The sequence below is a fragment of the Mesocricetus auratus genome, unplaced genomic scaffold (assembly GCF_017639785.1).
Source record: "Mesocricetus auratus isolate SY011 unplaced genomic scaffold, BCM_Maur_2.0 Super-Scaffold_100007, whole genome shotgun sequence".
NCBI lineage: Eukaryota > Metazoa > Chordata > Mammalia > Rodentia > Cricetidae > Mesocricetus > Mesocricetus auratus.
Window position 1 is genome coordinate 16,491,363 of NW_024429191.1, and position 15,329 is coordinate 16,506,691.

Sequence of the window (15,329 nt, forward strand, 5' to 3'; positions counted from 1 at the left end):
CGGTTAGGACAATGCTACTTTTTATTTTTTAAACTCTAACATAAAAACGGTTATCTTTAATACAGTTTGTTTTTCCATTAGAATTTACATCAGATCCTTCGAGGCATCGGAAAATATAAGAATATCCATCTGCGTATTTACCCACATTCCGTTATATGTGCAGCCTCCATAGGTATAATATTTTCTTCTTAAGTAGTGCTCTTCATGAAATGATATAAGAGCTCTTCAGGGATATTAATTAAGTTTTACAGCAACCCCTGTGACACATCTGCCTGCCTACATATATCTGTTAGACACTCAGAAATTAGTGCTGGGTAGAAGTGTGCCATTTAAGTGTGTTTGTAGGCCAGCCACATACTCACTGACAATGCACTGAACAGATCCATACATTTCAGTCGTCAAGGAAAAAAAAAAGTGCCATTAAATAAGGCAACTGTCATTTAGCATCAACACCTAAATATGGCCTTGGGGCCCAATACACTTTCAGCTGGCCCCTGCAGCACCTCTGCCACAAGACAAGCGGCAAGGCAGAAGCTGTGAAAACATGGTTCCTTGGAAAGATTACTGGCGTCTTTAAAGCTACATTTCCTAGACTCTGGGGTGAGGCTTCTTAAAAATTCAAGTGTCAAGGAAAATTGTCATGCATGTTTGCCTTAAGTACCCGAAAAGCTTGTCAGTGCCATCTTGGAAATCTTGACGAAGATGCGGGTGGACATGCTGAGGCATGGTGAATTGAAAGCCACCTGACAGGAAGGTGGGATGTTAGACTAAGAGGCAGGTGCCTGCCTGCAGGCATTTTCTTTGCAAGTGGTAGAATTAAGTAAAACTTAAAGGCAAGTCTGGTGGGGGGAAGCTGTCTCCCCTGACACCTTAAAGATTTGCACTTGAACTGGGGTTCTTTCTACCTCGGAGGTTTTGCTAGACAGGAGGGTAAAGTGGTTATGTGAAAAGCAATGTCCACAATGTCTGCATTTTAGGGCAGCAAGGTTAAGACCTGGGAAAGGGGGGCAAGATCAGGGCTGCAGCAGGCTTGGACAGCACCAACCCGGCTGACTCGGGGAAGCTGGGGAGGGCAGGGGGCTAATGGTCAACTGTTGGTAATATACGGTGTTCAGAGCCTGTCTATAACCAGTGCAGCCTTTGGTATTGCTATATCTTAGTTTACTCCAATGCAAATATTTAGAGATACTGATGGGTTTAAAGGAGGCTTAGCACGTGCTTGACATTGAGTAGGCCCTCAAAATAATTGTTAGCCATCGCTGTTATGGAGATACTTACTCATGAATCCCACACACTACCTACTTCAAACAGCTTTCTTTTTGTTTGTCCTTGTTATATTCTTTATTTTCCTCCCTCTTTTCTTTTCCTTCCTCCTATCTGCCTTTGTCAGATATGGGATTCCTGGGTAGCTACAACATTTCTATTGCTTCCTTCTTTTTAGGTGTCAATCGAACTTTCTCCTCCCAGGGAATCTGACTGCCACACACACCAGTCTCCTCACCCTGAAGAGTGTGTCTGAGCATTGAAGTCTCCATAGGATGGTCTCTTAAGACTTGCTCCTTCCTGTCCAAATGCTGTGTTTGTGGGAACACCAGACCTTGAGCAGAGACCCACTTTCCCTTCTGCCTGGGAGTAGGCAGCTGTAAGACAATGTTTACTAAAACATGTTTACTAAAAACAATACAATGCCCGGGGGCAATAAGTTCCTGGAAAAGGCCTGCCCACAGAAACCACCCTCGACCTTGTCCAAAGACTAACCGCCTCTTCTGCCACGCCCAGATCAGTTTTTTGGTGTCAGAGCAGAACCAGCCAGGGGAGAGGAGAGAACAGAAGCTTCTCTGTTGGGAGCTTTTCTTAGGAAGTTTTCTTGAACCTTTTTGGGGCCTGCTTAAAGTTTTCTTTACATCGTTGAACAAGTCTCTGTGTTGTCAATCCCCGACACCCTCCGCACGTTCTCGGACACAGGCCGCGCAGCAGACGCGACAGTGTTTTGTGGCCTGAGATGCCCTTTAGGTGGGGAGACTCTCACTCAACAATCAAAGTGAAAGCCGGGCACTATTCTCTCCAGCCAGGCTTCTCTGGGTAGCCACCTGAGTGTGCCTTCACTACCCACGATCCCACAGAGCCTTTTGAAATGACATTCATTTCAGTATGAACGATCTTTTTTTTTCCTTCCCTTTCTACACTAGCTATAATTCACAGTGAGAAAGGGCACTTGTCTTTCATCTGCCACCCAGTGTACTTCAATAAACTCAGTCGATCACAGGACCTCCAAAATATTGGCCGAATTAAGCCAATGTCTTATGTACATCTCTGATAATGAGATTACCAATGGTGAGTGGGAAATTTAAACAAAATCCCTACTTAGCATAAAATCAGAGTTTCAGGTAAAATAACTATGTAAGTTTGACCCAAGGCATCCTACAGACAGAGCCTTTACATACGTATCCCACAGAAGAGGCATCCTTTTTACCAAATTGTCAAGTCCTTGATCACATGCTCTCCTGTAGTGGCTTGAACAGCCACACTGCTGTATCAGGGATTTCTCCCAGGGTTTCTGAAACATGACTAGGTCAGCTCTCTTAGACATTCTTATCATAGCCCCATCGGGTAGCTAAAGGCATGGCAGATGAGAAGAGGGGGCAAATTTAAAACACCACCCAATCATACGCAGAAACAGGAGGCAGCAAAGGTGTGCATGGATTCACATGGGCCACACTGTGGTGCAGCTGCTAGTAAAAGGTTGGCACTAAGGGAAGACTGAAAATCAGACCTTGCCTCAGTGGTGTCTCTTCAAATGCTTTGCATGGAAAGCAAAGAGGGGTGTCATGGGCTAGGGGTGAGAGAGAGAGCTTGCTTAGAAAGTAGGAGACCCTGGGTTCAATTTGCCCCCAATAAAACTCCCCAACAAAAACATAGAGAAGGTAGATGTATTCCTTCAGGGGGGAAATAAAAACCTCTCTCCTCCCTATACCTTAACTCCATAAATTTGGGGATTCTTATTTTCAGCGCATCTGGGAAGTAGGTCATTAGAGAGAGAGCATAACATCTGAATTGTGATGGGCACAATTTGGCACAGTCTACCGAACTTCAAAATGCATATTATACATACCCTTTGATCTAGCAATTTCAGTTCCTGGAATTTAACTTTTGAACATAATCATATAAGTATGCAAAGAAAGGTACATACACAAGACTCTTCATTGCAGTTCTGTTTGTAATAGCACAAATCTGAAAGCAATCTAAGTGTCCATCAAGAAGACATTGGTTAAATAAATTATGGCATTATGGGACATTACAGAGACCTTAAAAAAGGGAATGAAGTAGGTCTACATGAAATTACCTGAAAAGATTTCCACAATATCTCATTAAGTTAAAATGAAACTTGCTAAGTGGAATGTATATGGTTCTGTTTCTATTAAAATATATGCTTAGACATTCATAAACATCTTTGGAAGCTTGAAGTAATAAGCCTTCGAGTGGTATTTTCTTGGAAATAGCAATTGAGAAGCAGAGATTACTTCTATGCACTTCCTATCTTTCCAATAATTGAATATTTTTTTGCTAAATGAATATCTACATTTTGTAATAAAGTAACTGAAATTCTGTTGTGACCATGCTGTCATTTTTTTGCTTTAAATTCTTGACCTTTCTTTTGCAGAGGAAGTAGAGATAAAAAATCTATGTGATGAACCTAAGTCCACCATAATGCAGGAAATAGTAAGGGGTTTGGGAAGAGCACCATTGTCATCCCCATCCCTGTCTTATCTATATCCACATCTTCATCTCCATCCCTGTTTTGCCAATTTTCATCATTCCCTTTCCTATACTTATCTCAGCCCTCATTTCTATCTTCATGTTCTTCCAAAACTTCATCCCACTTCCATTCCCATCCTCTTCTTTCTCATCCTATCTCATCTCCATCCCATCCTCTTGTCTCATCTCATCACATCTCCATCCCATCCTCTTCTCCATCTCCATCACCAACCCCATTCCTACCCTCTTCTCCATCTCCATCACCATCTCCATTCCATCCTCTTCTCCATCTCTATCACCATCCCCATTCCCACCCTCTTCTCCATCTCCATCACCATCCTCATTCCCACCCTCTTCTCTATATTCACGCCTATCTCGAATTCCATACCCATTCCTACTTTTATTCTAATCTCTCTTTCTGTTCCCATTTAGGTTTGAAATAGTCTGTTGGCTTTAGCTCCATGAAGACCTTCACCCTTTCTCCTGAATGGACCAACATATGATTTTGAAGATGAACCCGAGGAGGACCCCATCTTAGTATTGTTTTTATGTGTCTAAATGCAAGGAGAGCGATGCAGACAATTCAGAGATCTAAGTAACTTAGGCACATGTTGAGTGGGGCCTCCCTTTCTTTTTTTGCCCACCCATCACCCCCACACACATTATTACCTTGAAATTTTGGGGGAGTGTAAGCATTCTATCTTCCTCCTACTACATTTATCCTTACCACTTCTAGTAATTCTGAACTAATTCTCAGAGATGTAATCACTAAGGAACACCACTGGTAACATTAGACCACATTGCATTTTATGATGAGCGTTTTTATCTAATTAAACATAGAACTATTTTGATGTTGCATCTATTATGATCCATTAGGGAGCTGACTTCCCTCTGCAAAACATCCTACTCAAGATTTTCACAAGCAGGATCAAACACATTACCAAGAATAGCACGAGCGTGAAGCATGGAGTTAAATGGTTTCCATTCATGGTTTTATTAAAAAGCAAAACAAAAAATTCTTCAAAGTAATTCAACTTCCCATAGGTAAAACCACTTCTCCTGCCATTTCGAGGAGGTGGGAAGTGCATCGAGATGTTTTGAGTTAACTTTCTCATCATGAGCCCTCATAAAGAGCATTGGTTAGTAAGACAATAAGTGAGCATGTTTTAATTAGAAAATGTGGAATCCAAGCACTTTTGCAGGAAAGACGATGATAGCTTACAAGAGACATCAGGAGACTAATAAAAGTTAAAATGCATTAAGTAGCCACAGTGAACTCCAAGGTAAAGTCATGGGACGTTTGAGAAGTGAACCAGAGAGGGCGATGAATCAGAAGTGGGTGGGAGGGAGTCAGTCAGTTCAACTTACTCTTTCTCTTTCATTGGACTGAGTTGCAAACCTCCTTCTGTGCCCAGGCAAGCAAGACAACTCAGTGCCCTGAAATTCCTCCACCTCCTACCCTGGCCACTATACTCTCTACCCAGAGGAGAGAATAATTACACTCAGGCTATAAGAGAAGATTGCTTGGTTAGTGTTGACTTTGATTTGGGTTGATCTGGAGCTTTTGTCTGCCACTTTCTCTTTTACATTCTCTTACTGGTGTGACATTTGACTATGGGTTATGTGCTGGCTATCCTTTCCAAATCAGGCCCTGTGTGGGCATCTGTTTCTGCCTAGCTCATCACTGTAGTCTGTTCTCTAAGCCTGGTGGATAGATAGGTCAATAGTGCTAGGTGTGATACAGGCTGGGTTCCATGGGCCTCTGTCAAGAGAGTATACTTGAAAATTAGAAATAGCTAGTGGTAGTAGTAGTAATGACCTATGTTGTAATTGCAGCACTGCAGAACAGTCTAGCCTACAGAATGAGACCTTGTCATAAACAATCAGACAAAACAAACGTCTAGGAAGAAAAGCCTCTTTTCAATGAGGTTCCTAAACTAGGACTGTATAGCTCCCAGGCCCTGAAATGATGCCAGCAAATGGGATCCTCTAAGAACTATGTTCAGAAACACAGAAGAGCCAGGCTAAGGCAGACAGCTAATATCCAAGTGTAAGCACTTGAGCCTGAGTCTGCCAAGGACCTTGTCTCTTTTTCCCAGACCTTGCACCTCACATTTCATTTGCCTGATGTGCTGACAGGAGACAAGGACATCTGCCCCGTGGAGCTTTGTCTCAGACAACTGATGTAAAGCACCCAAACCGATGCTCAGCACAAACGAGACATTTCAGACAGGAGTCGATCTGAAAAATGAGCCCAAAAAAGTCCACAGCAGGAAGCATTCCAGAAGGTTCACTATTCTCCTTATGTGGACGATGGTGGTATGGAAGATGGAGGGTTGAACTTGGTGTCTTCAGCATCCTGCTGTGGGAAACACTGAGAAGAACGATCCCCTCATCCTAGAAACAGAGTGGCCAGAACACATCCATTCACATGGCACTCGTTCACAGGAACCTTTATGCTTCTCCTATTTTACTGAGTGGGGGAGGTGGGACTAGAGGCAGAGTGGCTTTTTTTATTGTCCAACTCAATGCTTAAATGAGTCTAAACCTAATAAGTTCAAGGGCAGACCTTTGTGTTTAGCACTGGGATAATTCACAAACAGGACTGAGAAAAGAACTCCTAATTGATGGGTGGACTTGGAGGCATTGAAGCTACCTGAAGAAAGTTTCCTAAACTCACTCATATACTATGCTAGAGTGTGCAGCTGCGCTTGGGCGTCATGGGCCAGTACCTGGTGATGGATTGCAATCCGAAGGACACGAGATCCCAACTCACAGAGGCAAGTGAAACTAAGGTTAATAAATCGAAGGCTCCTTTAAAAAAGTTGCAGAGCCCATTTCCTCTGCCTGGGAGAACCACGCATGCCTCATGTGACTTCTGTGAGAAGAAAAGCATCTTCAGGGAATCAGAATTAGAAAAAGACTCATGCTTCCTTAAGCCTTTCCTCATCTGAGCCAGATAAAACACCCTAGGGGAAGACTTCAGGAAATGCCCCAAGGGAGTGACAGTTGATATTAGCTGAGTGGGTGAAAGGGTACAGAGAGAAATATTTGTTTTTTTTTTCCAGCTGTGAACTTAACCCAAGAATCTTCAACATTTACACAGACTCGGGGCAGTCTTGCTCTTCCAAGGCAGGACCACGAAGTGGCCTCCATCCTTAATTGGGTCCCCAAGGCACGAGCTGTAGAGGGACAGATTTTTATAAAAATTTCTTTGTACCCGTAGGCTTCGCCCCAGTGAATTGCAAGCAAGTTCAAGTCTTCAAAGGTTTAATCAACTTAACACTTTTTAATTTTATAGAAGGGGACAAATTCTGAAAAACGACAGCTTCTCCTTGGATACCTCTGCCTTCCAAGTTTGCAAACCATGCCAAAAGTAGGCTAGAGGGATCTTGAGTAAGATGTAATGCTTGAGCCTCTCTTAATGCACCTTGTAATTTGCACGCATGCCACGACACCTTATTTATTTTCTTATTAATGGGTCTGAGTGTGTTTAACACCACAAGCCATAAATTGCAGAGCAGTGGATTAGATGAGGGGCTCTTTATTTTCCTGCCTATTGTCAGAAGGAGATGTGAGCTATGAGATGCCCCCCTCCCAAACTGGCTTTCTCGCCATGCGCCCCTCTTACCCCTCTTATCCAAGCACCAGCTCCCTTGCTTCTATCCGATGAAGGTGGGGTGAACTAGAAAGACATAGCCTGGCTTCTCCCCGGTAAGCTTGCCTATTGAGCAGCTCTGTTATTGTCCGATGAAGGTGGGGTGAACTAGAAAGACATAGCCTGGCTTCTCCCCGGTAAGCTTGCCTATTGAGCAGCTCTGTTATTGAGATTAATAAGCTGCCAGTTTCCAACGAAGACTAACAAAACAGCAAAATTAAAGTGCACTGCGACGTGAAATGCTGCTGGTGGCCAGGCGGGATCATGGTGTCAAAAAGGCAAGGTAAAGCTATAAAATAAGGCTGAGCTTGAAAGGCTAACCTAAAGGTCTCATTAATTTCCATGTTGCCTCTGATGAGAATTTAGAGGGGCGTAATGTTTAGCAATATGGAGAATCAAGCTGCCTATTGATTTGAAAAGCGCTCCAATGCATTTGGTTCACTTGGAATGAATTCTACTTTTAAACCTTACTTGAAAACATTAGGAGAAAAAAGGAGGAAAAAAAAAAGCAAACGGTTACCTTGGTTTAATATTCCTAAGATCAAGCTTGTCAGTGATGCTGTCAGAAAATTAATCCTTTGGTAGAAAAATCCATCTGAGAACGAGTTTGGAATAGTCTTTGGACTCAGCATGGTAGGGATGCTTCAACAGTCTTTCTGCTTCTCTGTGAATACCTTATTTATTAAAAGGTCTTGCATCCCAGTTCCCAAATCTGCACTACTAACAAAACACCCAAAATTAAGACAGGATGAGTTTGTCTTGAAGACAAAAAAGTATGTGATTTTTCTGGTCCTAGAGTTAGACTCCTTGAATGCTGTTTATCAAGGTCAGTGTGTGCTGGTCTCCATCAGAGGCCCTGCTCTGGCTTCCTGCTGAAAGGATGGCAGTGATGCTCCCAGGCTAACCAAGTGGATAAGTGGATATCCATGGTACCTGTAGCCGTGTGACTGTTTCCCAGCAAAATGGTAAAGTTCTCCTCGGAATTAAAAGCATTAAAAATTGTGAAACTAGTACACAGAGCTTAAAGCTGTCCCTGGAATTGGGCTTTCCTGCAGCCTATGAGGCTTCCACCAACATGCAGGGAGGTTTCAAGTTTACCATGTCAAGTTGCCACTAATTCCTGGTGTTTCAGAATCATAAATGTATTTTAGGTGGTTTGGTAGAAAGGGAGCCAAGACAAACTACCATTCAGGAGAGTTTTATTAGGAGAGATGCAATAGCACCCAGCCATAGACAACCAAACATATGGGGTCCTGAAAGGAGAGACAGACCCCTCAGTCCCAAAAGAAAAAGGGGATTAGTGGGTTAGTGGCCTATCTTAGTGCTGGAGTCACAAGCAGAAGGCACAAGATAAAAGCAAAGTAGTAATTCAAAGTCGTCTTGGGCCTAGGTATCAGAGGAGGCTGGACTGCAGCCAGCTGCAATGGGGCAGAGAACTCTACTCTTGGTAAGAGCTGTGAGGGCACACAGTGTGTTGTGGATCAGCTCTTCTGGGAGATAGAGAAGCCTAGTACCCCTTGATACTGCAAAGAGCACCTTATGTCACACCCAGCTTATGATTTCGACAACCACTCAGTCTATGTCCGATAATATCCATAGATTGTTTTTCATCTTATGTCACTCATAATGCATCAATTTCACCATCTCCATGGATAAGGTAAATTAATTTTCTCTTTTCTATCAGGGTGAGTATATTTTTCATTCCCTGCCATCCCTAATTCCAAACATCATAGTACTTAAAGACATGACATTTGGAGTCAGGTGGATACAAGTTCAAATCCCAGCTTTGCCATTTGCTGTTGGGTGATGTATAATTTAATATCCCGAGTTTCAGTTCTCACTAATTCAGTTATCATCCATTCTTTTAATCCAGCAGTATGCCTATGTAACTCAGAATGGCCTCGGTCTTGTGATCCTTCTGCCGAACTCACTCCAATGATCCCTTAATTTCAAATAGGAATAGTAACAGATCCCTTATGAAGGGCTTAAGGGGTTAAATCGCATGTGCATAAAACTAAGTGACAAGCAAAAAATATCTGAAAAAGAAAAGTTGTTATTCAAGACCTATATGATACTGTAGAATAAATTAACATATAATTTCCACAGTTTTTTTTAAAAGAGGGGAAAAGGACAATTACAACTAGATAAGAATACACCAAAAAATCATGCCTATATGATTTTCTGTTGCTGAAAGTTCCAAGTGGTTGACCAGTGGTATTAGTATCTGTACCCAATTCTCTTGATTTCATGAACTTCTGCATTCGGTCACGACTTGTGTTCCTTATTGAGTAGAATATAGTCATGAAGCACAGACCTCCTGAGTCAGACCACTGACTCCTAGCTCTCAGTTCTGCACATGAGCAAGCACTCCTCACTGATTCCACTTGGGAAATCCACTCCCACCTCCAGCATTCACTGTGGGGTCCCTAAGCAAAGCCACTGACAATGGCCAATTCCTTCCATCTGAACCTGTAGTCCAGTACCACATATTTTGATTTTATTCTCTTGCTTAAATTGCCATGATGGCTATTCATTTTGCTTTGGGTTAATGTCCCAAATATTTATCACAGTCAAAAGCCCTGTTCATCATGTCCCTGCCTACTTTTCTAGCTTGTGCTCTTTTCCTGACATTGTAGTGCTCTCTGCCAACTCCCCCCACCTGGGTCTCTTTCCTCTCTCTCTTTCTCTCCCTGTCTCCCCCTCTTCTCTCTCTGTCTCTCTCTGTGTCTCTGTCTCTATCTCTCTCAATGTGTGTGTGTGTGTGTGTGTGTGTGTGTATGGTGTCAGAGGATAACCTTCAAGAGTCTTTCCTCATCTCTCTACTGTAACAGTTTTAATAGCTCTTATTAATAAAAGCCTGGAGTCAGATATTAGGGGTGAAAGCTGAAAGATCAGAGAAGCAGAGCAGCCAGCCACGAGAGCTCTTATCTCTATGAAATCCTCAGACTGAAAAGAGAGAGCTCCTGTCTCCTCCTGACTATATTCATCTCTCTGCCCAGCCGTCTCACTTCCTGTCCATCTGTACAGACGTCTGGACCTCTATGGTTAGCTAGTGGTTAGCTCTGCTTTTCTGATCTTCAGGCAAGCTTAATTTGTTAGAGTATAAACATGACATCACCACACTCTCACACTCTACCTTGTTTTGGGACATGGCTTCCTTCACCACTGTGTAAAATGGGTTAGCTGGCTTACAAGCATCTGGAGATTATCTTGTCTTCACCTCCCATTTCCCATAGGCATCCTGGGATTACAGATGTTTGTGACTATGTCTGGCTTATTGTTGGGTTCTGGGGATCAGGGGGTATGGCTTGCATGGGTAATGCTTTTACCCACTAAGTCAATCTCCCTAGCCCTGCAATTCTTTTAAGCCTTATTGATACCCATTTGTCATGGGTCTGACTTCTCTGTACCTCTCATGGCACTTGCCACTTTCACTATGAGAGAGACATTTGTTTATTCATTTGTTGGTGCTCTGTTTCACCCTATCTAGCATTTCTGTAAGGGTAAGCCTTGCTTTGTGTGTGTGTGTTTGAACTCTCAGTGACTGACCCATGGTAGGCATTCCCATAGACATTTCTAGGATGAAAAATGGATGGCCATCTTGAAAAGCAACGTGCAAATTTCTTTATACCTTGATGATGTGAATGATTAAAATCAGGGTTCCCAGAGTTTCCGAATCTGGGAAGCTTTGCCCTGCTTAGGGATTCTCCTCGGGCACCTGCTATGCAGACAGATTTGGAGAAGCCTGTCTCAGCAAAACAGAGGGGAAGTTGGATTCTGTCACAGAGATACTGCTACTGTTTTAGACAAGAGAAGCTGACTTCTGACACTTCCCAAGAAGCTGCCGAGTAGGAAGATTCCTGACCTTGGCCCTCTCTGCAGAGAAGGAATAGACAGGTGATAGGAGATGGCAGACAGGAAGCTCATGGGGACTTGATTCTATATCATAGGAAGATGGAGGGTGGTGATTTATTGTACAGGCTGCTTGCACTGAGGTCCTCTGTCATGTGCTTAGATTTTGTGGGCTATATTATGTCTCATGGAGATATGATCCAGTTGGTAGAATGCTTACCTATTATAGGCTATACAAAAATTTCCTTCAACAGTGAAAATTTACATGCTGTTCTCTTGGAGCTAGCATGTACATAGAGCTCTTTTTACATGATTTTTATGTGTTCAGTGCCTCACTTGGACAGCTCTCCTTGCTTTTGTTGGGGTGTGTGTGTGTGTGTGTGTAATCTAACATAATAGTTAATGTTGGGTGTCTTTTCCAATCTGTCTCTAACTTCTGTTTTGAGATAGACTTCTTCACTGAACCTGGAGTTCATGAATATGGCTAGACCAGTTGGCTATTAAGCTCTAAGGGTCTGTCTGTCTCTCTTTTTCTCTGGTGGCAGAATTAGAAACACACACTACCAGGCTTTCCTCTTACATGAACTCAGGTCATTAGCCTCGCATAGCAAACCCTTTACTACTGACCTTTCTCCCCAAGCCTGGTTCTGTTTTCCACATCTTATATTTCTATGTTTCTGTAATCAGCACTTCCAATTCTATATGTTGTAAGACAAACTAAAAAATATCATATGGTTCAAGGAAGACTTTACAGGCCTCTTTAAGCCTGGTAGGGACAACAACATAGACTGCTGAGAGGCAAGGACCTGTCCCCACTGGTTTAAAAGAAACAATGGGGTTTGGCTGAGCATCTCTGGGAATGGCAGGATGCCTGTTCATTACCTCCGAAGTATGGAGTTTGTCCATCACTCCTAGAAGTTGGAATGAATGAGGGGGAGGTCATGAAACTGTTGGTAAATTTCCATTTCATGTTTTCAATTAGTGACTACCTCACAATGAGCCTTCAGAACATCTTGCCTTCAATGGTTCTTTCTCTAGGACATGATTAACTGAGTCTTATTTAGTATTAAAGAGGCATGGTGATCCTTGTGTGGCATCACAGCTCTACAAAGGATTCCCACACTTGCTATCAAGAAAATGATGCTTCTGAAATCCCACTGCTTTAGCATTTGAATGAATGAGCTTGTTTAGTTCCCAGTTGTTAACAATAATATAAAAAAATGGTGGTCATGGGAATAAATAATACACAATAGGGCTTGGATTTTCTCTGATTTTCTACATGGTAGACCTTGACTTATCTTTAAAAGTGCAAATCTAGTGGCTTTTAAGCTGTGAAACGTTTTTTTTTTGTGACAATCACTGTGACGTTCATACTTCCATCGCCTATTATTATATGTAGTGTGCTTCCTGTTTATTTGCCTAGCACCTCCTTTGGGTTGTGTGCGACCTGAAAGAGGAGTGTGCAATTTATTCATGACCTACTCAGTATCTAACATTGCTCCCGGGAACTCAGAACCTATCTGAAAACAAGAGAGAAAATTGACATTGTTTTAAAAAGAATAATAGGATTGCTTCTTTTTAAAATTTCCTTTCTCTTCTGCTTTCCTTTTATAAGGTTAGGCTAGTTGAATCATAGTTATGTTGAAATTATATGCTATACAGATTCATGTTATTTGTTTAACTTTATTTGTTGTGATGTATGTGTGTGTGCGCGCACATGTACATTTGTGGCTGTGCATGCAGTTGTAAGTGGAGGTCAGATGCTGACTTTGTGTACTTTCCTTAACTGCTCTCCACCTTAGCTTTTGAGACCTGGGATTCACTGTTAGTTTTGCTGGCTGGTCAATGAGTTTCAAGGGTCTTCCTGACTCCTCCCACATCTCACCCCAGCCCTGGGGTTGTAAATATGTGTGACAGTGCATGGCATTTACACGGACATGGGGGATTCAAACTCAGGCCCTCATGCTTGTGCAGTAAGCACTGTACCAACTGACCCATCCCCCAGTCCTTGTTTATTTATTTCAGTGCTAAGGACTGAACTCAGGCCTTGGATATGTAAAGCTAAATCTTCATTCACTGAGTTGTACTCCCATGCCAGAATACCATAGGTTCCAAAAGTGCTGTGGATTCATGCTAAAAATTTCATGGGCAAGTCCCCTGTACATTCAAGTTCTTTGTGCTCAGACCTGTGAAGACTGAGTTTGGCTTAATTTCCGGGAGTCTGCTCCGTCCTGGACCTGGCATTCTCAGTCTCTAATCCTTGAATCTTGAACATAGTGAGTAATAAACATCCAGGGGCTGTTCTCACTTGTCTGTTCTTTGAGATAGACTTCAAGGTTTTGGAGATTCTGTCTCCATGCAGAGCTCGTTTTTTACTTGCCTTTTCCAAGGACTCCTGGTCCTTCCAGAAATGCTACTTGTGCAAGGGCTCTGCAGAAACACTCCAGAGAGCAGAGAGCAGGTGCTGAGAGAGTATGCCTCAAGACAGCAATGAGTGACCCAGGTCTTTTGTGCTTAGTAAGGGGACATTTTCTTATAAGTGGTTCTTGACAACAAGCCTCCTGGGAAACCAACTGATTTCATCAGCACTAGGTGGCATATTTATACATGTCCTTTTCAATACTTTTGTTTTATTATTTTATGTGTATGGACATTTTGCATGCATGCATAGCTGTGTACCACATACATGCCTTTATATATGTTCTAATGACCAAGGGGAGACTACTTTCAAGTAGCAGACTGATAGATCTGGCTCTGTGAATTGGATGATCTAGTGCAAAAGACACAGGTTTATGGCTGCTCACCCAAACAGACATCTCCCTCCCTTACTGTGTAGGGATCATGAGGGCAGTACCCAGGCTCCCTTTAGAATTTATCATCTCTGTGAAATCACACACCTATTGCAGGAATGTTGCTTTACCTCTGGACTCCTCATCTTTGAAGAAGAAATAACAATCATTCCTGTAGACCTTGTTGGATTGCTTTCTGACTCAGCTGAGATAGTTTGAATGTGTTAATACACATAGAAAATACATACTAGTGTACACATGAAATGCACAACACACGCTTAATATCAACAGAAACGATGCAGCCACAACCCTCCTCCCCTCTTCTGTTTTATCTCTTTCTACCCAGAAACTATTTTTCACATATAATCATCTACTGAATAAAAGAGGCTGATGACAAACTCCAGCAGGGCTCATAAACACAAGGAGGAAAAACAGAAAATCTCATCTAGCTTGAGTGACCAGTAGCTTCTGCCATGGCTATTGGGATTGCTGTCAGGGCTGTTGCATTAGTATAGATGTTAATGATTATCTATTCCGTATAATCCATAGATATCATTTTTACTGACTTGACATACTTTAAGCTTTAGAGACTAGGGTTGAAGATGTAGATGAAAACAATGAGTTAATTGTCAGAAAACGAAAGTTGAGTGTGAGCACAGCAGCAAGGGGTTGCCATCTACTGATGCCCAAGATCTTACTTTACTTTTTAAACTTTAAAAGATGTCACAGGTGAGTGACAACTCCTCATGTTACAGCTTTCTAAACTGCTTCCAGCTGTGTGTGGAAAACCCACCAGCCATTACCAGAAATACTGCAGTTTATTTCTCTCCTTCAAACCTAAATTATTGACGTTTAAAATTGACGTGAGAATTTTCTGAAGGGTCCATACAAATGGATGCCTCTGTGGCTCTTTCAGATAAGCAAACAACTGGAACATACAAACAGAAGGTGTGCGGGAATGGAGCCGCGAGGCTCTGGGTATCAGACCAATGTACTCACGGCCTTCACTGTCAATTGTCTTGTCTATGACACCATGTCCCTAGGGTCTTCCTTAAGCCTACTGGGGAATGCATGGGTTTTGGAAGAGCAGAAGTGAAAGTGGGTAAATAAAGAACAGAAAAACAAAACAAAGCCAGACCTGGGGATAATTTCCAGATTCTTCCTTCCCAACACAAGTACCCACCTCCCCGTTTTGTTGTTTGTTTTTTTCCACATCCCTGTTTGCCCCAGAGCCATCAAGCTGTTAGTGTGTACAGGAGGGAGTAAAGTGGGCC

General features: G+C 42.5%; 1 protein-coding gene across 8 annotated transcripts in view; it reads right to left on the bottom strand.

Moving 5' to 3' along the window:
• Positions 1-15,329, bottom strand: part of Tenm2 (teneurin transmembrane protein 2) — a 1,211,860-nt gene that overhangs the window by 275,958 nt on the left and 920,573 nt on the right. The gene's annotated exons all lie outside the window — the stretch shown is intronic.